This window comes from Pristiophorus japonicus, unplaced genomic scaffold (genome assembly GCF_044704955.1).
Source record: "Pristiophorus japonicus isolate sPriJap1 unplaced genomic scaffold, sPriJap1.hap1 HAP1_SCAFFOLD_219, whole genome shotgun sequence".
Lineage (NCBI taxonomy): Eukaryota > Metazoa > Chordata > Chondrichthyes > Pristiophoridae > Pristiophorus > Pristiophorus japonicus.
Window position 1 is genome coordinate 1,062,718 of NW_027251897.1, and position 27,163 is coordinate 1,089,880.

The following is a 27,163-nucleotide window of genomic DNA, read 5'->3' on the forward strand; positions in this document are numbered from 1 at the left end:
CCAAATGCATTACCTCACACTTATCCGGATTGAATTCCATTTGCCACAGTTCTGCCCAACTGACCAGTACATTGATCATCATCATCATAGGCGGTCCCTCGATGAGTTCACAGGTGTTTCGATGAAGGACCCGATGTTCCGGTCCTGAATCCAATTGAGTGGGTGGAAGATGCCTTTGTGTGGATTTTTTTAACGCGGGGTGACCGTTGCACATCAGCCACCACACGGGCTTGACAGAGATGGGTCTTGGTCCAGTGGAAAGGGTTAACCAAGACGACAGGAGACCAGCTCTGCTGCATGGACCCAGTGCCCACACATATCGCAGTGTGGGCTGGGCCCGTGCTGCCCCTGGGCCCTCGGCTCTTCTGGGCATTGTCCCCTCATCTGTCAGACTCCTCCACGATCTGTCACCGCTCTTCCACCATAAACATTCACCGCATCTCGCCAGAAACACTCGCCGCTCATCCGCCCCGACCTTCCCACTCCTCTGTACCTGGGCCCTGCCGATGTTCTTGCTCACGCTCCAAAAAGACGACCAGGGTTAACATAAAACTGTTAACATATATGGAATAAAACTTGAAGCACCTCCCTGAATCACTTATAAGATGTGATTATGGTTTGTTGATCCAGATTCCAGAATCCATGGAGAGATGTTGCCCGTGGTATAAGGTGGTGTGGCTGGATTCCGATGGACTGCATGGATAGCTTATCAACTTCGCTTGTTGTTTTAGTATCATCGCGCTGGTCCCTCGGAGAACAGTGTGAAGTGGTGGGAGGATCAATGTGGCCAGGATTCGTGTCCTGGTCAATATTTATCCCTCAATCAACATCACAGAGACAGATGATCTGGTCATCATCACACTGCTGCCTATAGGAGCCTGCCGTGTGCAAATTGGCGGCTGTGTCTCCCACACTACAAGAATGACCGCACTTCAAAAAGTACTTCATTGGCTGCAAAGCGCCTTGAGACGTCCATTGTTATCTTCCTGTAGTCCGCCACTTTCTTCTTCATTATCAACCACTCAGCCTATTTTAGTGTCATCTGCAAACTTCTTACTCGTACCCTCTACATTTCAGTCCAAGTCATTGATGTATACCACAAAAAGCAAGGGACCCAGCAGTGAGCCCTGCGGAACCCCACTGGATCACAAAATCACCCATCAACCATTACGCTTTGATTCCTGCCTCTGAACAAATTTTGGACCCAACTTGCCACTTTGCCCTTGCATCCCATGGGCTTTTACATTCGTAACCAGTCTGCCAAGTGCGACCTTATCAAAAGCTTTGCTAAAGTGCATATACATTACATCATACCACTGCCCTCATCAACCCTCCTGGTTACCTCCTCGAAAAATGCAATCAACTTAGTCAGACCTTCCCTTGACAAATTCATGTTGACTATCCTTGATTAATCCATGTCTTTCCAAATGAAGATTTATCCTGTCCCTCAGGATTTTTACAAATAATTGTAAAAGGTTCGGCTGGCCAGCCTGTATTTACTCAATCCGTTTCTCCCTTTTTAAACAAAGGTACAACGTTAGCAGTGCTCCAATCCTCTGGCCCTGCACCTGTAGCCAGTGAGGATTGGACAATGGTGGTCAGAGCCTCTGCTATTTCCTCTTTTGATGCTCTTATCAGCCTGGGATACATTTCATTCTGACCTGGGGATTTATCCACTTTCAAAGCATCTCGACCACCAATACTTCCTCTCTCACCATGTTTATTTCATCTAATATTTCACATTTCTCCACCCTCATTGCAAAGTCCACATCGCCCCTCACTTTTGTGAAAACAGATGCAAAATATTCACAAAGAATCCTACCCAAGTCTTCCGCCTCCGCGTACAGATTCCCTTTATGGACTCTAATAGGCCCCATTCTTTATCTTGTTATCATCGTGCTCTTAATGTATTTATAAAACATCTTTGGGTTTTCCCAGATTTAATTGCCAACATTCTCTCATGCTCTCTCTTTGCTTTCCTGATATATTTTTTAATTGCACCTCTGCACCTCGAGAGTTTCTGCAGTATTGAGTTATTGGTATCTGTCATCAGCTTCCCTTTTTTTCGTTAACTTTCCCTGTATGTCCCCTGACATCCCGGGAGCTCTAGATTTGTTCGTCCCACCTTTGTTTTAAGGGGACATACTTGCTCTGTACCCTCAGGATCTCCTCCTTGAATGCCTCCCACTGCTCTGAAACTGATTTACCAGCAAGTACCCGTTCTCCGTCCACTTTGGCGAAATTCAATCTCAGCTCAGCAACATTGGCTTTACTCCAATTGAGAACTTTTATTCCTGGTCCCCTTTGTCCTTTTCCATAACTACCCTAAACCTTACTGAGTAAATGCTCTCCCACTGATACCCCTTATACCTGCCCCTCTTCGATCACAAGACCCAGTCCAGAACCGCCCCTACCTTGATGGGTTTGTTACATACTGGATAAAGAAGTTCTCCTGAATGCATTTTAGGAATTCTCCACCATCTGTACCATTCACACTATCATTTTCCCAGTTAATATTCGGGGAGTTAAAATCCTCCACTTTTACAGCTCTATAGGTTTTGCACTTCTCAACATTCTGCCCATATATTTGTTCTTCTATTTCCCTCTAACTGCCTGGGAGTCTATAGTGCATTCCCAGTCGTGTGATCGCCCCTTTTTTGTTCTTGAATTCAACCCACATGGCCTCGTTTGATGACCCCTCTCACACAACATTCCTTTTCTCAGCTGCAGGATGCGTCAATAATCTCTCACAACTCAACTGAAAGCAGCTGGAATGTATAGCTTTGAGAGGGGCTTTCTGCACCGTCAGGGCTGGAAACTGTAGAGTTTGAATGTGTTCCGAACTGTACAGAGTATTCAACAAATATAGCAGGGCTGGGAGACATTGTGCTTTGTTAATACTGAACCAGAAATGCACATTATTCAATGCTTCTCATATTTAATGGAGCACGTTATCAGCTTGTTTTAAACGGGAACCTTTTGGGTGTTAAGCGAATGTGATGACCACTACACTACGGAACCCACTCTTTCAAAGCAGACTGCAACCTGAATGCAGCAAGTTCGACCGCTCGGCCATCCTGACTGCTCAATATTATGTGTGGCCACCTGCAGTTTGATTTTGAACTTTTGTGTCCTGTCACATGAAGTAAATGAGGACATCAGGCGTATCTCTGCCTGACACCGGGGAAACAGTGAGACAGACCTTGGATCAAGGGTCTGGTTATTGCCAAACAGCAAAGAAAAAATTAATTTTGAAAGAACAGTGACCCCGACGTGATTGGGCGAACACATTATTCTGCTGCGAATTTTGAAATTACATAGAACTTTTGCAAAGAAGGACTTGCATTTCTGCAACACCTTTCAGGAACTCATGATGCCCCAAAGCGCTTTTCAGTCGTTGAGTTGTTTGAAGTGTTGTAGTGTGGGGAAACATGTGCCCAAAGCACCCCACACGAACCTTAACTCTTTGCGAAGGAGTTCGGTGCAAATAATCAGGTGCCTAAGGGACTTGGACTTTCATTGAATGAGTTCTGCTTGTACCTGTATTCAAGCTTGAAACAGCAACTGGGCTTCCATCTTACGGGAGCAGCGTGTGGCAGTTAGCGACGAGGTGACGAGGTTTGGGGTTGATGTACGTCACTTTCAATCTTTGAAATTTCACCAAGCAAAGAAATGATGAATCCAACTGTCCCTGTAATCCTTTTGTTCAGGTTTAATCACAGGAATATCTGCAGTCAGGATCTGAATAGTAATTGAAACCAACGACTTGCTTCGAGACAATCAGTATACTTTGTCACAGACAAGGCACCGGAAGGCTGGAAGGTAGATCACACCGGTTGCGGGAGCGCTGGTTGGTGGTGACATGGAAGTGTCTGCAGTGTGCGCGACCAGACTAATTCCACGCATCCACAATGAATGTCCCACCCTTTATTTGGGAAAAGTACAACAAGTTCCATCCCGGTCGGAGCAATCTGAAGCTTTAACTGACTGACACCCTGGTTTGGGATGTCTTACAATTTACATTTAAGTTAGTCTCTGTGGCGCAATGGGTTAGCACATTCAGCTATTAACTGAAAAGTTGGTGGTTCGAGCCCACCCAGGGACGATGCCTTTAACTGTTTTGTTCCCGAGGATTCGGTGCCGCACAATTCCAGGTTGTCATTGTGCGTTTCGGCTGCACGAATATATTCCGCAAACATTGCCAGCTGTGCTGTTATCCAGAGAGTTCCCACTCCCACACTTTTATGAACATTTAGTTCATGGAAAACGATAACAATTTTTTACATGGACCATGGTCCTCCATCCAGTCCATGAGAAATAAATTACGTAATTGTGTTTAAAGGAACTGGTGGAAATTGTCTGACCTATCGTTATGGCTTTGCTCAGATTCTGAGAATCAACAGTTTGCGAAGAATTATCTCATGGCCAATGCCAAGCACGAAAATGTCTCTCAGCATTTGTTCTAGGAATCCCTCAAATTCGCAATGTCCTGCGAGGCGCCTTAATTCGGCGACATAGCGCGCCACTTCCTGGCCCTCCGACCGTTGGCACGTGTAGAACCGATACCTCGCCATCAGATCGCTTTCTTTCGGATTTAGATGCTCGCAGACCAGCGTACACATTCTTCATAGGATTTAGTTGTTGGTGTCACCAGAGCGAGAAGATTCTTCATGAGGCCATTGGTTGCTGCCCCACAGACGGGAAGGAGGATCGCCCTTCATTTGGCAGCGTTCTCGTCCCCTTCCAGCTCGTTGGCCACGAAGTATTGGTCGAGTATCTCCACAAAGGCTTCGCAATCGTCCACTTCTCCAGGATACCAAATGTTCCTTGCATTTTTGCGTGGTTGTTCATTGGCTCGTCGCCAATTGATACGCTCATAATAAAGGATGAAACTTAGTATTGTGAATAATGAGAAAGTGTGACCTTAGCTCCTTTAATAATACTCCAGAGTACAGGTACCTCATGGGTGGCCTGCTAACATACTGTGCTCCCAAGGGATACTGGGATCCCTTGGGACTCCGACAGGTAGGCCCTCTGGTGGTGGTGTGTACAGGTTGTCATGGGTTAAATACATAACACAAGATGTGTACAGAAATCAACCATCAAAAGCCCTGTCATTAGCCACAGGGGTTTCCTGCAATTTTCTGATCGCAAAGCGCTTTCAGTCCTTGTCCTTAAAATTGCAGACGCAGAAATTGGGGAGTTTAATGACTTTAAAAGGAGGACATTGTTGTTTGGTGCCGTTCTGGTCAGAGAAATGTTTGTGAAAGGAACTTTTTGCAGAGAGAGGGATTGAGCATTCCAGCTTGTTCCTGAACACTTCCCTTTGGGCACTGAGCTCAGCAGCAATTTCTGTCGTGTGGAGGCGATCACATTTCCCTCACACGTGAAAAGTTCCCGGTTCAAGCCTGCGCAGAAACATTATTTCTCAAACAAAAACTTGTCTGCAATAAAATTAAATAAAAGCTGTTTTGGATACATTGTTGCATGAGCAATGCACATTTAAACCAGTCTCCTCAAATACAGATTGTGTAAAATCAGATCGGGGATAAAACTTCATCAAGGATAAAAGTTTCATGAATTATTAAAGTTCACTTATTGAAGTTTTGACTGTCCCTGTCCGCATTTCTTTCATTCTGTGAAACAACACTATCGATTTACACCAGCGGAACTAAGCTGCATTTGAATCCCGCAAACATCTCATTAATTATTCGCTTTTCCCCAGTTCCAGAGCTCAGAGAGTTATTGTCCATCTCTGGGATACAAGCAACCTCAGACCCGGGCCAAAGCTCCCCGTGCACCGAGCACAGGCTCAGGAAAACCCCGGGAGAGAGGGTATCCCGGCCACTGGGCCTTCCAGCATCCCTGAACAAGCGCCCAGTCTGAAACTTTCCAGAGTAATAACTTGTAACTGGAGCATCTAACAGTAAGGACGGCCGAGCGGTCTGAGGCACTGCTTTCAATATTTGATTAAATTATCAACTCTCCCTCAGTTCGCATTTTTATCATTGTGCAAAAGAAGATCATGGGTTCATTAATGATATTTACCCGCGAAAGCAACATAAAAGTTTAATGAAAAGTAAACGCCCAACGTGGGGCTCGAACCCACGACCCTGAGATTAAGAGTCTCATGCTCTACCGACTGAGCTAGCCGGGCTTCTCAGCAGTTACTCTGTCAATCCCCTTCAGAATATTGTCTGTTTCAATGAGATCACCTCTCATTCTTCGAAACTCCAGCAAGTATCGGCATATTCTACACAATCTCTCACCATAGGACAGTCCTCTCATCCCAGGAATCAATCTGGTGAACCTCCGTTGTACCACCTCCCAGGCAAGTATATCCTTCCTCAGATAAGGAGACCAAAACTGTGCGCAGTACTCCAGGTGTGGTCTCACCAGGGCCCTGCACAATTGGAGCAAGACTTCCTTACTCTTGTACTATGGGCGGAATATTAGGTGCTACGGGCCGAATATCCTGTTTTTCTGCTGATTCTACGGTTGTATAAAAAGTTATAAAAAATCAACAGTCACTCAGCAAACATATTTGTATTTCCTTCAGTGTGCAAATCATGTGGGTGGATTAATGATGATAACAATTATTCAGGATCTCACAGACTTGAAATATATTTGTCAGCTTGCTTTGTAAAAATGCTTTCTCTGACCGGGAATCAAACCCAGACCACGGCAGTGACAGCACCAAATCCTAACCACTGGACGACCAGGGAACACTGCTTGCAGCCTCTGTGACAGCTTTATATATAGTCAGATTACAATCACAGCTGAGAATTGTGCGGTGACACGGGGTGTAACTGGATTTGCTGGGAGCAGCGTGGAGGCCCCGACCTGTGTGAGAACACCAGCGGCAGGTTGGGGCCATAAATGGAGCGGTGAGCGGCGTCCTGGGAGCAGCGTGGTGGTGTACCACGGCAAGGTACAGCGCGAGCTGGTGCAGGAGGGCGACGGCAGCGAAGAGTGATGTCATCAAAGTCCAGGTCGGTGATTGGAGCGTGGGCAGGTACAGCTGGAGCAGCGAGAGACTAGGGAGGAATGTGATCGAGGCCCAGGGGCGGCGTGAGTTCAGGGCCAGGGGCCCAGTGGCAGCACGGACCAGCCCACACTGCGATATGTGTGGGCACTGGGTCTGTGCATCAGTGCTGGTCTCCAGTCGTCTTGGATAACCCTTGCCACTGGACCAAGACCTAGCTCTGTCAAGTCCGTGTGATGGCTGGGGTGCAACGGTCACCACACGTTAAAAAAATCCACGCACAGGCATCTTCCACCCGTCAACATACAGTTCGGGACCTGGAATATTAGGTCCATCATTGAAACACCTGTGAACTCATCCTTTTTTGGCGTGGAAGAAAGTCATCCTCGCTTCGAGGGACTGCCTATGATGATGATGAACTGGATTTTCTGCAGTCCGCGGGCAGCAGGTGATGAAAGCGGGCGTGAGAGGGTGAGTGACAGGTGGGCACTGCTTCTGATGCTGTCTGACCCACGGTGGGAGTGGCCGGGGATTTTGAAGCCCTTTCATTGCACCAATGCAGGGTAAATGAAACTGTGTTCCAGGAACCTTCATGTCTACAAACATAGGCACTCTGCACTGTAGACCTCGTGGTGTAACGGTCGTGTGTCTGACTCCAGATCAGAAGGCTGCGTGTTTATATCACGTCGGGGTCACTGTAATTTTCCATATTGTTCTTCCGGAATTGAGATTTTCTTTGCTGTATCACAATTTACTTTCCCACCCATCTTTGTATCATCAGCAAACTTGGCTCCATTACACTGTGTCCCTATATCCCTGGGATAGGGGAGGGAAGACACACCGGAGAAGTGTGAGCTTGTGGACCGGAGAAGTTGCAGCTGCTGGAGCTGAGCGTTTTATCGGGGAGGGACGGGGGAAGAGCCCGCCGAGCGACCGGAGAAGCTGAGAAGCTGCTGTGCTTTTCATCGGGTTTGACACTGTTTAGAAATGGCCGAGTGCCAAGTTTTCTCTCCCTACTGCCCATGCGCGAAGTTGCCGGCAGTGTTTTCGGCGCAGGCATTTGGCTCCGCCCTCCACTTCACCATCGACACCACGCCAGGACTCCGGGGACTGGACACAGCGGCCAGGATGGGGCGAGTTTTTCCCCGCGCCGTTTCCAGCGCGCAAAGTCGGTGCGCTTGAGGTCAGTGCGCCGACAAAACTGCTTGGGGAAAATCTAGCTCTTAAAGAGTAAGGAGTACACTGAAGGAAATACAAATATGTTTGCCGAGCAACTGTCAAATTTTAATAACTTTTTATACAACCATCGAATCAGCAAAAAAAACAGGGCACTCGCCCCATAGTACCTAATATATAGCCGACAGTACAAGAGTAAGGAAGTCTTGCTACAATTGTACAGGGCCCTGGTGAGACCACACCTGGAGTACTGCGCACAGTTTTGGTCTCCTTATTTGAGGAACGAAATAATTGCCTGGGAGGTGGTACAACAGAAGTTCACCAGATTGATTCCTGGGGTGGGAGGACTGTCTTAAGCTGAGAGATTGTGTAGAATGGGCCGATACTCTCCGGAGTTTAGAAGAATGAGAGGTGATCTCATTGAAACACACAATATTCTGAAGGGGATTGACAGGGTAGATGGTGAGGGTTGTTTTCCCCGAGCTGGAGTGTCTAGAACCAGGGTCGCAGTCTCAGGTTAAGGGGTCGGCCATTTAAGACAGAGATGAGGAGGAATTTCTTCACTCAGAGGGATATGAATCTTTGGAATTCTCTGCCCCACAGGCCTGTGGATGCTGAGTCTCTGAATATATTCAAGGCTGCGTTAGATAGATTTTTCGAGTCTCGGGGAATCAAGGGATCGAGAGATCACTGGAGTTTGGACGAATGAGAGGGGATCTCATGGAAACATATAAAATTCTGACGGGACTGGACAGGTCCCGATGTTGGGGAAATCCAGAACCAGGGGTCATAATCTAAGGGGTAAGGGGTAAGCCATTTAGGTCTGAGATGAGGAGAAACTTCTTCGCTCAGCGAGTTGTTAACCTGTGGAATTCTCTGCCGCAGAGGTGTTGACGCCAGTTTGTTAGATATATTCAAGAGGGAGTTAGATGTGGCCCTTATGGCTGAAGTGATCAAGGGGTATGGAGAGAAAGCAGGAAAGGGGTACTGAGCTGAATGATCATCCATGATCTTATTGAATTGTGGTGCAGGCTCGAAGGGCCGAATGGCCTACTCCTGCACCTATTTTCTATGTTTCAATGTTTCTATGTCCTGCTAATGCTTCTTTAATAATGGATTCCAACATTTGCACAACCACAGATGTTACGCTAACTGGTCTATAGTTTCCGGATTTTTGTCTGCCTCCTTTTTTAAATAGTGGCATTACATTTGCAGTTTTCCAATCTGCTGGGTCCTCCCCAGAATCCAGTGAGTGCATGTCCACAGATCACTGAAAGTAGCAGGCCAGGTAGCTAATGTGGTTGAGAAGAAATATGGAATGCTTGCCTTTATTAGCCGAGGCATAGAATACAAGAGATGGGGTCGGTGGGGCAGGTTAGGTCACAGCTGGAGTACTGCGTGCAGTTCTGGTCGCCATATTACAGGAAGGACATGATTGCACTGAAGATGGTGCAGAGCAGATTTATGAGGATGTTGCCGGGAGTGGAGAATCTTCGCCTTGAGGACAGATTAGATAGGCTGGATTTGGTTTCCATGGAACAGAGCCTGAGGGGAGACCTCATTGAGTTGTATAAAATTATGAGGGGCCTAGATATAGTGGATAGAAAGGACCTATTTCCCTTAGCAGAGGGATCAACAACAAGGAGGCATAAATTTAAAGTAATTGGTCGAAAGTTTAGAGGGGAAATTTCTTCACCCAGCGGGTTGTGGGTGTCTGGAACTCACTGCTTGAAAGGGTGGGAGAGGCAGAAACCCTCACCACATTTAAAAAGTGCTTGGATGTGCACCGAAAGTGCCGTAACCTGCAGGGCTATGGACCTCGAGCTGGAAAGTGGGATTAGGCTGGAGAGCCTCTTGTTGGCCGGCACAGACACGTTGGGCCGAAATGGCTTCCTTCCGTGATGCAAACTTCTTTGATTCTATGAACTCGTTTGCAAAGAGTTGAGGTGCGTGTGAGGTGATTTGGGAACATCTTTCCTCACATGACAACATTTCAAAGGCAACTCAACGGCTGTAAAGCAGTTTGGGTCATCATGAGTTCCTGACAGACGCTGCAGAAATGCAAGTCCTTCTTTGCAAAATTTCAACGCAAACTCAAGGCTGGTTTGTGATTTGAAACGAGAATTTTTCTGCAAATTTGAAGTAACAACCACAAAGCAAGAATCATACCCCGAGACCAACAAACCACCTGCTTAGCAAATGTGGAGATAAGATGTAACCATTATTGAAGCATTTTTAGTGTGTGTTGCTGTTCTTGATCGGAGGAGCATATGAGACGGAATCAGTGACTTTGCCTTTTCGACATGTCTTCTGAAGCGCCGCACGGTCCAACTCCTGCAGTCAATGAGCTGTCGGGACGTTAATGTATCCATCATCATCTTCATCATAGGCGGTCCCTCGAAATGAGGATGACTTGCTTCCACGCCAAAAAAGGATGAGTCCACAGGTGTTTCAATGAACGACCCGAACTACATCCCAAAGGGTGGAAGATGCCTGTGCGTGGATTTTTCTAATGTGTGGTGGCCGTTGCACCCCAGCCATCATACGGGCTTGACAGAGCGAGGTCTTGGTCCAGGGGCAAGGGTTATCCAAGACGACAGGCGACCAGCTCTGCTGCACGGACCTAGTGCACAGTGTGGGCTGGGCCGTGCTAACCCTGGGCCCCTGGCCCAAAAATCATGTCTCCGCTGGGCCCCGATCACATCCCTCTACAGTCTCTCGCCGCTCCTTCGCCCCGATCTCGCCAGTCGTGCTGTATCTGCCCACGCTCCAATCACCGACCTGGACCTTGATGACATCACTCTTCGCTGCCGCCGCCCTCCTGCACCGGCTCGCACTGCTCCCTGGAGTCGTCTCCCGGGACCTCCAAGCTGCTCCCAGGGCCGCTCGCCGTTCCTTTTATGGTCCCGACCTGCCGATGGTGTTCTCCCGTTAGTGTATCCAGGCTGTGGGTGGCCACCCCGAGCGCAGCAGAGGGGTTTCTGCATTAGTTCTGGGTTGGGACAGTATATTTCCCCTTCTCTCTTCCTCTTGTCTTTAACCCTGTGCTTTTATTTCCCTATTTATTCCCCATGTCTCAGTTTCTAGCGTTTGAAAGTAAACAAAAGATGAAATGGGTATAACTGTGGAACAATTTCTCTCACTCAAAGTTAGACGCTCTGCTGTTCGCCATGAGGCCGAGGCAGCTAGCCGTTGATATTCAGGTTCATATATAAATATATATAAATATATCTACATGTATCATAACCGTTCCCTGGTGGTCGAGGGGTTAAGATCCGGTGCACTTAACTGGTTTCAATTCTCGATCAATTCATCGCATAAAAATAATTGAGGTCTGTGAGAAGATTAATAATTGCTGTATTCACCATGAATACCAGTAATTTCTGCGATAGACCGAGCTTACAGAATATCTGGCTTCTCCTGCCCTTTGCCAGGCACGTGTTCGGGGTTTAATTTAGTAAACTGGGCGAGTTCACTGATAGCGGGGAGACGGTAGGAGCCTCTGTGGCCCCACTGTGAGGATGTGGAAGTGAACACGGTGGCTGGGTGAACCGTGATATTTCTGTAAAGGGCAGTGGAGGAGAAGGATTGAGAACTTTCAGTGTGGGACAGAAGTTGTTTAACGTGAGCCAATACATTCCCGATCAGCACAGAGGGAGCTCACTGGTCAGCTCCCCTCTGTTGGGGCTGTTGTGCCAGAGGTTTCTGTAGTGCAGTGGTTATCACATTTATTTATATGTGAAAAGTACCCGGTTTGATTCTGGGTAGAAACATTTTGTTTAAACTTGCGAAAAAGGAACAATCGGAGGAGAGTTTAGGCTCCTGGAAAATGCTGCCTGACCTGTTGAGATTTCCAGCATTTGCTGTTTTTATTTGCTATTTATTCTCCTGGTAAAAAGGCTCCCTTATTCCTGAATTGCTCTTGATTTAACCAATAAATAGATAACTTTCAGTGAGAGAAAACGGATCCACCGGGGACCTTTCGCATGTGAGGCCAACGTGATATCCGCTACACTGCAGCCCATCAAAGGGCGAGAAACCACTGAATAGAAAGGATGAGCTCACAAATATCAGGGTCAGTGCAGTCTGGTCAACGTCAGACCCTCCTTTCTTATTCAGCAGTGGCATGAACTGGAGTCAGATGCCACAACGTTTAATTAAAGATACAAATACAAATAAAACTTCCAAATCTTTTCACTGTAAAATTCTTTCACTTTATTTGAAATCCTACTGCGTTGAATCTGAAAATGAGCACCGTGGGATTTTATCTTCACCACTGATTCTATTTTCTCTGCACGGAAGGAATAACCGGTGCTGTTAAATTTGACAAAAGTTGCCCCAGATTGCTGGTGACATCGGCAATACAGTGTGTAAAATGGGTTAACATGCTGAAGAACATAAGAACAAAAGAAATAGGAGCAGGAGTCGGTCATTTTCCCCTCGAGCCTGCTCCGACATTTAATACGTTCATGGCCGATGCGATCATGGACTCAGGTCCACTTCCCTGCCCGCTCCCCAAAGCACAGGACAAATGATTGAAGTATCGACTGTCCCTCAGTTAGCATTTCTTTCATTGTGCAAATGAAGGTGACGGGTTAATTAATGATGCTTTTCCGTGAAAGCAACACAAAAGTTTTGAAAAAAACATCCGGTGACTGGGAGGTGAGCGTTGCTTCTGACACCTGGTGGGAATGGGCGGGGATTTTAAAGCCCCTTGTGTTGTGAAAGCTTCATGTAGAGGAACATCTCAAACACATTGTGTAGGCCTCGTGGCGCAACGGTAGTGCGTCTGACTCCAGCTCAGAAGGTTGCGTGTTCAAATCACGTCGGGGTCACTGTTCTTTCAGAATTAATATTTTCTTTGCTGTTTGGCAACAACCAGACCCTTGCTCCAAGGTCTGTCTCACTGATTCCCCGGTGTCAGGCAGAGATACGCCTGCTGTCCTCATTTACTTCATGTGACAGGACACAAAAGTTCAAAATCAAACTGCAGGTGGCCACACACACCGCCGAGCGGTCCAAGGTGCTGTGATTAGATCGCAGTTTTATCTGGAGGTGTGGGTTTGAATCCAACTTCTGACATTTCTTATTTTTAATGATTAAGCGAAACTCATTGTTTGATACCACGACCAACTCCTTAAAACTGGGATTCTGCAGTTCACCTGCTCGCTTAACATTTCCATCTGACCGGGTGCTGAAAGTGGAGATGTTTCTGCAGTGTAGCGGTTAACACGTTCGCCTCACACGCGAAAGCTCACCGGGCGGGAATATTTTCTGTAGCTTTCTCCTCATGCATGCTCAGGGGCGAGTTTGTTCTCCTGTGAAAAATTCATGAGATGATAAGCATGTAAGAATTAGGGGCCGGAGTACGCCATTCAGCCCCTCGAGCCTGGTCCACAATTCAAGAAGATCCTGGCAGTTCCTTGACAGCAAGTTTAAACATCTGGGGCGGAGCCAACAGGCGCCTGTCTGCAATCAGTGAGAGAACGGTATGTTTGGCAGAAGCCTGGCGAGCTCAGTCAGTGGAAGATAAGACTTTAAATCTCAGGGTCGTAGTTTCGACACCCACATTGGACATTTACATTTTTCATAGAATTATAGAATGATAGAAGTTTGCAGCACATAAGGAGGCCATTTCGTCACATCACTTCCGCCCCGGACAACAAGAGGCGATCCAGCTTCATCCCACTTTCCAGCTCTGGGTCCATAACCCTGCAGGTTACGGCACTTCAGGTGCACATCCAAATATTTTTACATGTGGTATCTGCCTCCGCCATTCTTTTAGGCAGCGAGTTCCTGACCCCCACAAACCTCTGCATGAAGAATTTTACCTTCAAATCTTCTTTAAACCTTCTCCCAATTACTTTAAATAGATGCCCCCTGATTGTTGACCCCTCTGCTATCCACTATATCTCGGCACCTCATAATTCTATACATCTCAATGTTGTCTCCCCTCAGCCTCCTCTGTTCCAATGAAAACAAACCCAGCCGATCCAATCTGTCCTCATAGCTAAGATTCTCCACGCCTGGCAACATCCTCGTAAATCTCCTCTGTACCCTCTCGTACAATCACATAATTCCTGTAATACAGTGACCAGAACTACATGCAATACTCCAGCTGTGGCCTTACCAGTGTTTTATACATGTCAAGCATAACCAACCTGCTCTTCTATCCCATGCCTCAGCCAATAAAGGTAAGCATTCCATGCGCCTTTTGACCCACCTTATCCAACTGGCCTGCTACCTTCAGGGATCTGTGGACATGCACTCCAAGGTCCCTTTTTTGTTCCACACTTCTGAATGTCGGACCATTTAATGTGTGTTTCTTTCCTTGTTTGCCCTCCCCAAATGCACAGCCTCACACTTCTCTGGATTAAATTAGTATCACCTGAAAACGTTTTATATTTAAGTTTTGATCATTGATGTTGCCACGAAAAGCCAGGGACCTAGCACTGAGCCCTATGGAACCCCACTGGAACCATCCTTCCAGTCCCAAACACTCCCATCAAACATTACACTTTGCTTCCTGCCTCTGAGCCAATTTTGGATCCAACTTGCCACTTTGCCCTGGTCCCATGGCCTTTTACTTTTGTGACCAGTCTTCCATGTGGGAACTTGGCGAAAGCTTTGCTAAAATCCTTATACACTACATCATACGCACTGCCCTCATCAATCCACTTGGTTACCTCCTCAAAAAATTCAATCAAGTGAGTCAGACAAGACATTCCCTGAACAAATCCATGCTGACTATCAGTGATTAACCCATATCTTTCTGAATGCAGAAATTAAATCATTGATAAATTTTATCCTGCTTTCACGGGAAAACACCATTAATTAACCGATGATCTTTGTTGTGCATGTATAAAATAAGTATACACCCTGTACACTCAATGTACAGTTACATAAGACCACTGGATGTATCTTCACACTGTATGCACTGTGCTTGTACCACCAGAGGGTGCAACTGGTGGAGACCTCGGGGTCGCCTGTACACGACAGGTAACCAGGTATAAAAGGGGGCTCACAGTACTGTACCCTCACTCAGGAGCTGCAATAAGTGGACTAAGGTCACCACAGTTCAAGTACAATACCTTACCTCGTGGAGTCATTACTTGAGTGCTTACAGATACAATAACTTGTGACGAGAATACGAATTTCCATGTGACAATGGCTAACCTTGGCACGTTTGAACAACTCGCCAATGGGGAAGATTGGGAGGCCTTTGTGGAAAGGCTCGAACACTTCTTTATTGCGAATGACATGGGGGGAGACGACCCGACCTCGCTGGCTGATAAGTGCAGAGCTATCCTGCTCAGCAGTTGTGGGCCCACCGTCTATAGCCTTGTCAGGGACCTGCTAGTCCCAGAGAAGACAATAACATATGTGGAGCTCATAACGCTGGTACAGGAACAGCTCAAACCTAAAGAGATCATCCTCACAGCCAGACACCGGTTCTCTCCCCACCGGTGGATCCGAAGGCCTGGAAATCGCAAAATATGCTGCAGACATGAGATGATTGGCTGCACCATGTGATTTTAGCGATCACCTCACCGAAGCACGAAGGGACATCTTTGTTATTGGAATTGGTCACGAGGGCCTTCTCCATAGGCTGCTCTCTGCGGACACCACGGTCACCCTGCAGAAGGCAATTAATGTGAGCCAGGCGTTCATGAACTCGGCCTGCGATTCGAAGTGGATGTCTCACCCCCAGGACTCTAACCCGGCAAGTGCTGTGAACCGAAAGGTGCCTTTTAGAGGCAGGGCTGCTGCTAGCAGTCTCTCTCAGGGAAGAAAGAACAGAACCCCGAGTCCCACAATCCTGAGTCCGCCACATGGGGCCAACCGGCCAACCCCATGCTGGCGCTGTGGAGGAAATCACAGGGCCCACCAGTGCCGCTATAAAGACTATACTTGCAAAGGCTGTAACATGAAGGGCCACCTCCAGCGAATATGCAAGAGAAATTGTACTCACCGAGTCGATCGAGAGTTGGCTGATCATCCGGAGTCCAGCGACGATGAGGTGTACGGAGTGTTTACCTGCACCACCGAGAGTTCCCCGGTGAAAATGGAAGTTGAAGTCAACTATGTTCCAGTCACGATGGAGGTGGACACAGGGGCGAGCCAGTCACTGATGAATCAGGCAGCCTTTGAGAAACTCTGGGACAATCCAATCGAACGACCTAAAATGATCCCGATCGAAGTGAAACTGCTCACCTACACAAACGATACATCCCAGTCGTAGGCAGCGTGGATGTCCAGGTGTCCCATGGCGGCGAGATGCACAGGTTACCTTTGTGGATCATTGCTGGGGATAGTCCAAAGCTATTAGGAAGAAGGTGGATGAAAAAGATCACTTGAGCTGGGAATAGCTCCAACCTCCAGCGATCGACATCCCTCATGGCCTCGAAGTTGGATCCAGCACAACACCTGAAAAACCAACCACCCAACTCGACTGTGAGGTAACGACACAGACCGCTCAACTCAACGGCGAGATGATCCAGCCCAAACAACCAGACCTCACCTTCCAGGCTCCAGTGGCAGGACTCCAGAGAAGAAATTTCACGCAGAAGATAACTTCCTGGCTTCCGTGGCAGAACCTGGGGAGAAAAGGATCACCGCAGCCTACCTCATGGAGAGAAAGAAGATGGCGTCCGAACCACGAGGTGAAGGGCCTGAAGTCAAGATGGCGGCAGCCAGACCACAAGGGAGCAACACGTGATGCCGAGCGGCGAACCGGATTGGGGTAAAGATTGAAAGACCCTCTTAAAGGAGACCGGCAACCCATCACAATTAAAGGGACAGTTCCACTCTTTATACAGCGATGATGGTGATACAAATGTAAAAGATGTAACTCAAAATTTAAAGTTTGTAAATGTAACTAATCATGATAAGTCAGGCAATTGCGGTCAGAACCAATGTATTGTGAGAGTAAACGAAGTGATGACGTGCGATGCTGGGATTTACAAGCATGCCGACAAAACCAATGGCAACCTCCCGTCAGCACCCAGGTCCAGCGACCATTCAGCCTGCCCCTCCGGGACCAATGTGATACCCCAGGAAGTGTGGCCACACACAGAGGGAGCATACCAGCTGCAGGGCCAGTGATCAGCAGACGGCAAAGGCACCACGACCGGTACCCTGCCCCCGATCGGCTCCACCTCACTGGCCACCAGGGCCAGTACTGGGAGCGAGCGGATAGCACCCTCCTGCCCGCCCAACAGGACCTGGGATGACCAGGCTCCCACTATCGCTGAAGAGCAGCAGGGAGACACCGCACCCTTCAAAGGAGGACAGGGAGGCCACACACTCCTGTGGCTCTGCCCATCACGGTGCAACGGCAAAGGCTCTGAGACTCAGCCAGGTGAGCGATCTGAGCCCACACAGCTGGCAGGGGACACAGCGCCGCCATCAGACAACCTGGACGCAGTCTGGATACTCTGGAACTAGTGTCCTCACCCACCTGCACCTACACAACCCAGGGGCAAGTCTGTGACACCACGTATGTACCTTACCTGTAAAATGTACTTGTTCCACTACTGCAGAACCCAAACAGTGATGTAACTAATCCTATGTTTTTTTGTTCTTTCTGTCTGTACAGGTCTGCACATGCAGGTGTTGAGCCACACACATGGTCTATGTATGGGGGGGGGGTGACGGGGGGGGGAATAGATGTATGTAGCCATGGACACACATGGATCACACCCAGAACCCACTCAACTCCCACTGCAACCTCCAACCATCCAATAATGACCATTTCCCAATGTCGTGGTAATAAGGACTTTGGGGTCCACAGGGAGAGAGCCAAGCCAAAGCATTGACAAGGTGCAAGAGCTTTGGGCACTCAAGTCTCGGGCCAGAGCACACAATGCAAAGGCAAGTGGCACAAGACTTCGGGGAGAGTGATGTTGTGTCTGTATAATAGAAGTATACTCCCTGTACACTCAATGTACAGTTACATAAGACTACTGGATGTACCTTCACACTGTATACACTATGCCTGTACCATCAGAGAGTGCAACTGGTGGAGACCTCGGGATCACCGGTACACGACAGGTAACCAGGTATAAAACGGAGCTCACCATCCTGTACCCTCACTCAGGAACTGCAATAAATGCACTAAGGTCACCACATTTCATTACAATACCTTGCCTCATGGAGTCATTACTTGAGTGCTTAGACACAATAGAAAGAGATTAAACATTAAATGGTAGGACATTGAGAATTGTAGAGGAACAAAGCGACCTGGGAGTGCATGTCCACAGATCCCTTAAGGTAGTAGGCAAGGTGGATTAGCTGGTTAAGAAGACAAAAAGAATGCTGGCCTTTTTTAGCCGAGGCATAGAATAAGATAGCTTGTGGATTCTGCTTGAATATAAAATACTGGTTAGGCCACAGCTGGAGTACTGCGTGCAGTTCTCGTCACCACTGTACAGGAAGAAGACTGTGATTGCACTGGAGACTTACAGAGGAGATTTCGAGGATGTTATCGGGAGTGGAGAATCTTAGCTATGAGGACAGATTGGATAGGCTGGGGTTGTTTTTCTTGGAACAAAGTGGGCTAATGGGAGGCATCATTGAAGTGTATACAATTATGAGGGGCCTTGATATAGTGGAAAGAATGGGCCCATTTCCCTTAGCAGAGGGGTCAACAACCATGGGGCATAAATTTTAAGTTATTGGTAGAATGTTAAGGGGGGATTTGAGGGGAAATTTCTTCATGCAGAGGGTTGTGGGGGTCTGGAACTCACTGCCTGAAAGGGTGGGAGAGGCAGAAACTCTCACCACATTTAAAAAGTGCTTGGATGTGCACCTGAAGTGTTGTAACCTGCAGGGTTATGGACCGAGAGCTGGAAAGTGGGATTAGGCTGGAGAGCCTGTTATTGGCCGGCACGGTCAAGATGGGCTGAAATGGCCTCCTTCCATGCTGTAAACTTCTGATTATATAATTCAATGAAAAATAATCAGCAAACCTGGGCTCGCACCTCTGACCCTGAGATTTAGAATCTCATGATCTACTGGGCTTCTGCAAAATGCACCTTTTTATCGTTGATTACAGCTCCGCCCCAGATGTTTAAACTTGCTGTCGAGGATCTGCCAGGATCTTCTTGAATGGTGTACTAGGCTCGAGGGGACGAATGGCTACTCTGGCCCCTAATCCTTACATGCTTATGATCTTTTGACATTTCACAGGAGAACAAACTCGCCCCTGAGCATGCATGAGGAGAAAGCTCCAGAAAATATTCCCGCCCGGTGAGCTTTCGCGTGTGAGGCGAATATGTTAACCGCGACACTGCAGAAACATCTCCACTTTCAGCACCAGGTCAGACGGAAGTGTTAAGCGAGCAGGTGGACTGCAAAATCCCACTTTTTAGGCGTTGGTCGTGGTGTCAAACAATGAGTTTCGCTTAATGATTAAAAACAGGAAGTGTCAGAAGTGTGATGTGAACCCACATCTCCAGAGGAGACTGCGACCTAAACACAGAACCTTGGACCGCTCGGCCATCCTGACTATTTAGGGCAATATGTGGCCAACTGCAGGTTGATTTTGAACTTTTGTGTCCTGTCACATGAAATAAATGAGGGCAGCAGGTGTATCTCTGTCTGACACCTGGGAAACAGTGAGACAGACCATGGAGCAAGGGTCTGGTTATTGCCAAACAGCAAAGAAAATATTAATTCCCGAATTACCCTGAAGAACAGTGACCTCGACCTGATCTGGAGTCAGACGCACTACCGTTGCACCACGAGGTCGATACAGCACATCGGAAATGTTTGACTATATGAAGGTTTCACAATACAAAGGGCTTTAAAATCCCCGGCCATTCCCACCGGGTGTCAGAAGCAGTGCTCAACTGCCAGTCACCGTATGTTTTATTGTTAAACTTTTGTGTTGCTTTGACGGGATTGCATCATTAATTAACCCGTCACCTTCTTTTGCACAATGAAAGAAATGCTAACTGAGGCAGAGTCGATACTTCAACCATTTTTTTCTGTGCTTTGCATAGAAACATAGAAACATAAAAACATCGAAAACAGGTGCAGTATTAGGCCATTCGGCCCTTCGAGCCTGCACCACCATTCAATATGATCATGACTGATCATTCACCTCAGTATCCCTTTCCTGCTTGCACTCCATACCCTTGATACCTTTCGCCGTAATGGCCACATTTAACTCCTTTTTGAATATATCTAATGAACTGGCCTCAACAACTTTCTGTGCTAGAGAAGTCCACAGGTTCAGAATTCTCTGAGTGAAGAAGTTTCTCCTCATCTCGGTCCTAAATGGCTTACCCCTTGTCGTTAGACTGTGACCACTGGTTCTGGACTTCGCCAACATCGGGAACATATTTCCTGCCTCTCACCTGTCCAATCCCATCAGACCTGTATATGTTTCTCTGCGATCCCTTCTCATTCTTCTAAATTCCAGTGAAGAATAGTCTAGTTGATCCAGTCTTTCTTTACATGTCAGTCCTGCCCTCCCGGGAATCATTCTGGTGAACCTTCGCTGCACTCCCTCAATAGCAAGAATGTCCTTCCTCAGATTCGGAGACCAAAACTGTACACAATATTCCAGGTGAGGCCTCGTCAAGGCCTGCGTCCGCGCACATGCAGATGCTGAATTCCAGGACATAGTCGACGTATTTACTGAGGCGTATGAAAGCATGAGCCTTACGCTAAACATCCGTAAGACAAAGGTCCTCCACCAGCCTGTCCTCACCGCACAGCACTACCCCCAGTCATCAAGATCCACGGCGCGGCCCTGGACACCATGGACCACTTCCCATATCTCGGGAGCCTCCTATCAAGAAGAGCAGGCATCGACGACGAGATTCAACACGGCCTCCATGCGCCAGTGCAGCCTTCGGCCACCTGAGGAAAAGAGTGTTTGAAGACCAGGCCCTCAAAACTGCCATGGTCTACAGGGCTGTTGTAATACTTGCCCTCCTGTAAGGCTCAGAGACATGGACCATGTACAGTCGACACCTCAAGTTGCTGAAGAAATATCACCAACGATGTCTCCGCAAGATCCTACAAATCCCCTCGGAGGACAGACACACCAACTTCAACAGCCTTATTCAGGCTAACATCCCCAGCTTTGAAGCACTGACCACACTCGATCAGCTCCGCTGGGCAGGCCACATAGTCCACATGCCAGACACGAGAGTCCCAAAGCAAATGCTCTACTCGGAACTCCTTCATGGCAAACGAGCCAAAGTGGGCAGCAGAAACTCTACAAGGACACACTCAAAGCCTCCCTGATAAAGTGCAACATCCCCACTGACACCTAGGAGTCCCTGACCCAAGACCACCCTAAGTGGAGAAAGTGCATCCGAGAGGGTGCTGAGCACCTCGAGTCTCATCGCCGAGTGCATGCAGAAATCAAGTGTAGACAGCAGAAAGAGCGTTCGGCAAACCTGTCCCACCCATCCCTTCCCTCAACGGCTATCTGTCCCACCTGTGATAGGGTCTGTGGCTCTAGTATTGGACTGTTCAGCCACCAAAGAACTCACTTTAGGATTGGAAGCAAGTCTTCCTCGATTCCGAGGGACTGCCAATGTAGATTCCAAAATTCATGGAAACCCCCCAGTGTTTGGACTCAATGAAAAGGAAATTCGATTTAGGACTATTAAACATAAAGTTTGGGATTCTAAAAAGCATATGGAGGAAATCTACAATTCTTAACCAAGTTTGGGATTTTAAAAGGCATGTTTGGGCCTGTCGGAAAAGCTGCAGTGACAGAGGGGTGGGATTTAGAGTTTGGCTATTGTAGCTAATCAGTTTGTCTAGGGGAGCCCTTCAACCATAGTCAGGCTCCCAGAAAACATTAGCATTTAAACAATCGACCACGGAAGAAATATTATCCACCCTACCCACAGTACCCAAATGTCACATCCATATTCCAAACACCTTTTCAATATGTATAGAAGTATCTGGCTCAGCTCAGACTTCCCGAAGCCAAAGCAGTGCTATTATACTGGACAAGAGTTCATCAGTTCATAAAGAAGGAGTGTCACCATCCCAAAGTCTATCAACACCAGATTAAAACATTTAATCAAGTCTCACTTAGCTAGTCCGCCAAAACTTATACAAAGAAGACCACTTAAATCAATGGGCAGCAAAACTTAAGCAAAAGAAACGTTAGATTTGGCACGAAGATTAAGCAGCCTCTCAGAGTATAACTGGGGGCCTATCGTACCAAGAGCAACCTATTTTTCTGACCATTACTTTGGAACAACAAGATCAAGATCGAGAGCACACGGCGAGATAACACAGGTAGAGACATCACGACATCGGAGAAAAGAACTTCAAAAAACCAATCAGTGGAACATCAATACCAACTGACTTGGTAACTGGCATCAACCGGACCACCGCGACCGACGGACCCAACCAGGAAAATCAACCACTAGAAAACCGGGGTCCACGCAAGTTTTCCACTCTACAATTTGTGCCTCGACTGTCCAGCAGGTAAAAATTACTGAAACAACTTAAAACCCTATTGATGACAAAGGATACCGGCTTCGGGACAATCAGAATACTTTGTCACCGACAAGGCACCGGAAGGCTGGAAGGTAGATCACACCGGTTGTGGGAGAGCTGGTTGGTGATGACATGGAAGTGTCTGCAATATGCGGGACCAGACTGCTTCCACACATCCACAACGAATGTCCCACCCTTTATTTGGGAAAAGTATAACTGAGAGTGAACAAGTTCCATCCCGGTCAGAGCAATCTGAAGCTTTAACTGACTGACACCCTAGTTTGGGATTGTAATGTCTGTAAGCATGTAATGCTTGTTGCTCCACACTGTGTATTGTGTACTGCAACTGTTTAGTTAATCATTAAACAGAACAGGCTCTTTCCGGAGAGTTCCGAGAGAGCAGCCTGCATGTTAGGAAGCTGTGTGTGCTGTGTTCTGTGAAGATATCACAGGGATTTCTTGCAATATGTGCATCTATCAGTCGCTGTGGTGCAATGGATCAGTGCGTTCAGCTATTAACTGCAAGGTGGGTGGATCGTAGCCTATTCAGGGAAAAAGCCTTTAATTGTTTTTCCCTGAGGATTCGATGCCGTGCAGTTCCAGGTTGTCATTGTGCGTTTTGGCTGCACGAATATATTCCGCAACCATTGCCAGCTGTGCTGTTATCAAGTAGTACCAACTGTTACTTGCATTTTCGCGTGGCTGTTCGTTGTCTCGTCGCCAATTGATACGCTCATAATAAAGAATGAAATTGAGTACTGTGAACAATGAGTAAGTGTGACATTAGCTCCTTTAATAAGACTCCAGAGTACGTATGTACCGTGCTGCCAATGGATGCTGGATTCCCTTGGGACTCCAACAGGTCAGCCCTCTGGTGGTGGTGTGATACAGGTGGCCAAGGGTTAAATACATAACACAAGGTGTGTACGGAAATCAACCATCAAAAGCCCTGTCATTAATCACAGGGGTTTCCGCCAATTTTCTGATCGCAAAGCGCTTTCAGTCCTTGTCCTTAAAATTGTAGATGTGGAAATTGGGGAGTTTAATTACTTTGAAAGGAGAATATAGTTGTTTGGTGCAGTTCAGGTCAGAGAATTGTTTGTGAATGGAACTTTTTGCAGAGAGAGGGATTGAGCATTTCAGCTTGTTGCTGAACACTTCTCTCTGGGCACTGAGCTAAGCAGCAGTTTCCGTAGTGTAGCGGTTATCATGTTTGCCTCACACGCGAAAGGTCTCTGTTTCGAGCCTGGGCGGAAACATAATTTGTGAAGCAAAAACTTGTCTGCAATAAAATTGAACAAAAGCAGTCCAGGGTACATTGTCGCATGAGCAATGAACATTTTAAAACTAATCTACTGAAATACAGAGTGTGTAAAATCAGATCGGGGATAAAACTTCATCAAAAGTTAAAGTTTCACTAATTATTAAAGTTCAGTTATTGAAATTTCGATTGTCCCTGTTTGCATTTCTTTCATTCTGTGAAACAACACTATCGGTTTCTTCCATCAGATCTAAGTTGCATTTGAAACCCACAAACAGCTTATTAATTATTCGCTCTTCCCCAGTTCCAGAGCTCAGAGGGTTATTGTCCATCCCTGGGATGCAAGCTACCTCGGACCCGGGCCAAACCTCCCCGTGCACCGATCACAGGCTCAGGAAAACCCCCGGGGAGAGGATATCCCGGTCACTGGACCTTGCAGCAACACTGAACAAGCGCTTGGTCTGAAACTTTCCTGATTAATAACTTGTAAGTGAAGCATCAAATAGTCAGGATGGCCGAGCGGTCTCAGGCGCTGTGTTCAGGTCGCAGTATCTTCTGGAGGTGTGGGTTCAAATCTCACTCCTTACATTCAGTGTTTTTAATTGCAAACTCATTTGTTTTGACACCACTCTGAAGTGCTTTGGGACATCCATCGAACACAATAAAATTACTCCACTTCAATTACAAACGGTGATATCAAAGTTACTTCCCAAACCGGGAAACGATCCCGGGTGGCTGTAGCGAAAGGAATGGTTTTGTGAAGCATTGAAAGGTGCCCTGCAAATATCCCGCACTTCTAATTTAAACTCACGGTTATAATTTGTTTCAGTGCAAAAGAAGGCAGGCTCGAAGGGCCAAATGGCCGAGTCCTGCTCCTGGTTCTTGTGTTCTTATGCAGAGCACAGAACAGATAATTAAATTATCAGCTCTCCCTCAGTTCGCATTTCTTTCATTGTGCAAAAGAAGAAAATGGGTTCAGTAATGATGTTTTCCCGTGAAAGCAACATAAGTTTTAAGGAACTGTCATCGACGAACATGGGGCTCAAACCCACGATCCTGAGATTAAAAGTCTCATGCTCTACCAACTGAGCTAGCCAGGCTTCTCAACATCTACCCTGTCAATCCCCTTCAGAATATTGTCCGTTTCAACGAGATCACCTCCGATTCTTCGAAACCCAAGAGAGAATCGGCATATTCTACACAATCTCTCATCATAGGACAGCACTCTCATCCCAGGAATCAATCTGTTGAACCTCTGTTGCACCACCTCCAAGGCAAGTGTGTCCTTCCTCAGATAAGTACTATGGGCGAATATCCTGTTTTTCTGCTGATTCTACTTCCTCCTCCTTTGATCGTCCTTCTCTGTACATTCTGTATTCTGCTTGGTTCTCTACTGAAATATGAGCCTGAAGTTTATCACAAGCTTCCGTTTTTGTGTTTTAGTTGACCTTCATTCATCCACCGAGCTGTAGCTAGCTATCATGCTATTTCTGCACCCTGCATGAGAATGTGTCTCGTCGTTACCCGATCTATCTCATTTTTGAAAGTCTCCCAATTGGAATTACTGTTTTACAGAGAAATCTTTTGTTTCAATCTACCTGGGCCAGATCCCTTTCAACTCATAAAATTAGTCCTCCTACTGTTGGGTATTTTCACACATGATTTACCTTCTCCTTTTCCATTACTACTCTAAACCTAATGATATTGTGATCACTGTTTCCTCAATGCTCCTCCACAGAACATGCTCTACTGAATCCATTTCCGAGATCCAGAACTGCTTTCTTCCACATCGTGCTGGAAACATACTGATGGAGAAAGTTCTAATACAGATTTCAGGAAATCCTCCCCTGCATTTTCCCTTTGCATGGTTATTTTCCCAGTTTACGTTGAAGTCCCACATTATCACGACAGATCTTGAATCTTTCTGCATTTTATCTAAATTTACAGCTCTTTATCCTTCCCACTACTTGGTGGCCAATAACATAATCGCTCATCTAACTTTCTACAGGCACATTCATTTAAAAAAGAATGTCGGATGGGAATAGGGCCACAAATCGATGGACACGATTAAATCACATGGAGCGAAGGAAAAATTACATAAAATATGAAATAATTACTGTGCCTCTGTATATAAAAGGTGTCAGAGGGTCTAGGAAGGAGGGGGAACTGAGGGAAATCTTTATTAGTCGGAAAAATTGTGTTGGGGAAATTGATGGGATTGAAGGCCGATAAATCCCCAGGGCCTGATGGACTGCATCCCAGAGTACTTAAGGAGGTGGCCTTGGAAATAGCGGATGCATTGACAGTCTTTTCCAACATTCCATTGACTCTGGATCAGTTCCTATGGAGTGGAGGGTAGCCAATGTAACCCCACTTTAAAAAAAAGGAGGGAGAGAGAAAACAGGGAATTATAGACCGGTCATCCTGATCTCAGTAGTGGGTAAAATGATGGAATCAATCATTAAGGATATCATAGCAGTGCATCTGGAAAATGATGACATGATAGTTCCAAGTCAGCATGGATTTGTGAAAGGGAAATCATGCTTGACAAATCTTCTGGAATTTTTTGAGGATGTTTTCAGTAAAGTGGACAAAGGAGAACCAGTTGATATGGTATATTTGGACTTTCAGAAGGCTTTCGACAAGGTCCCACACAAGAGATTAATGTGCAAAGTTAAGCCCATGGGATTGGGGGTAGTGTGCTGACGTGGATTGAGAACTGGTTGTCAGACAGGAAGCAAAGAGTAGGATTAAACGGGTACTTTTCAGAATGGCAGGCAGTGACTAATGGGGTGCCGCAAAGTTCTGTGCTGGGGCCCCAGCTGTTTACATTGTATATTAATGATTTAGACGAGGGGATTAAATGCAGTATCTCCAAATTTGCGGATGACACTAAGTTGGGTGGCAGTGTGAGCTACGAGGAGGATGCTATTAGGCTGCTGAGTGACTTGGATAGGTTAGGTGTGTGGGCAAATGCATGGCAGATGAAGTATAATGTGGATAAATGTGAGGTTATCCACTTTGGTGGTAAAAACAGAGAGACAGACTATTATCTGAATGGTGACAGATTAGGAAAAGGGAAGGTGCAACGAAACCTGGGTGTCATGGTGCATCAGTCATTGAAGGTGAGCATGCAAGTACAGCAGGCGGTTATGAAAGCAAATGGCATGTTGGCCTTCATAGCGAGGGGATTTGAATACAGGGGCAGGTAGGTGTTTCTACAGTTGTGCAGGGCCTTGGTGAGGCCACACCTGGAGTATTGT

At 46.8% G+C, this 27,163-nt stretch overlaps 4 non-coding genes across 4 annotated transcripts; 2 read left to right on the forward strand and 2 right to left on the reverse strand.

The window, feature by feature from the left end:
* Positions 1 to 4,031: 4,031 nt before the first annotated feature.
* On the forward strand, positions 4,032 to 4,105 carry trnan-auu (transfer RNA asparagine (anticodon AUU)). Its single transcript has one exon. It is a non-coding gene; the product is annotated as a tRNA-Asn (tRNA).
* Positions 4,106 to 6,084: 1,979 nt separating this feature from the next.
* On the reverse strand, positions 6,085 to 6,157 carry trnak-cuu (transfer RNA lysine (anticodon CUU)). Its single transcript has one exon. It is a non-coding gene; the product is annotated as a tRNA-Lys (tRNA).
* A 6,767-nt stretch (positions 6,158 to 12,924) lies between these two features.
* trnaw-cca (transfer RNA tryptophan (anticodon CCA)) lies at positions 12,925 to 12,996 on the forward strand. Its single transcript has one exon. It is a non-coding gene; the product is annotated as a tRNA-Trp (tRNA).
* Positions 12,997 to 24,927: 11,931 nt separating this feature from the next.
* On the reverse strand, positions 24,928 to 25,000 carry trnak-uuu (transfer RNA lysine (anticodon UUU)). Its single transcript has one exon. It is a non-coding gene; the product is annotated as a tRNA-Lys (tRNA).
* Positions 25,001 to 27,163: the final 2,163 nt, after the last annotated feature.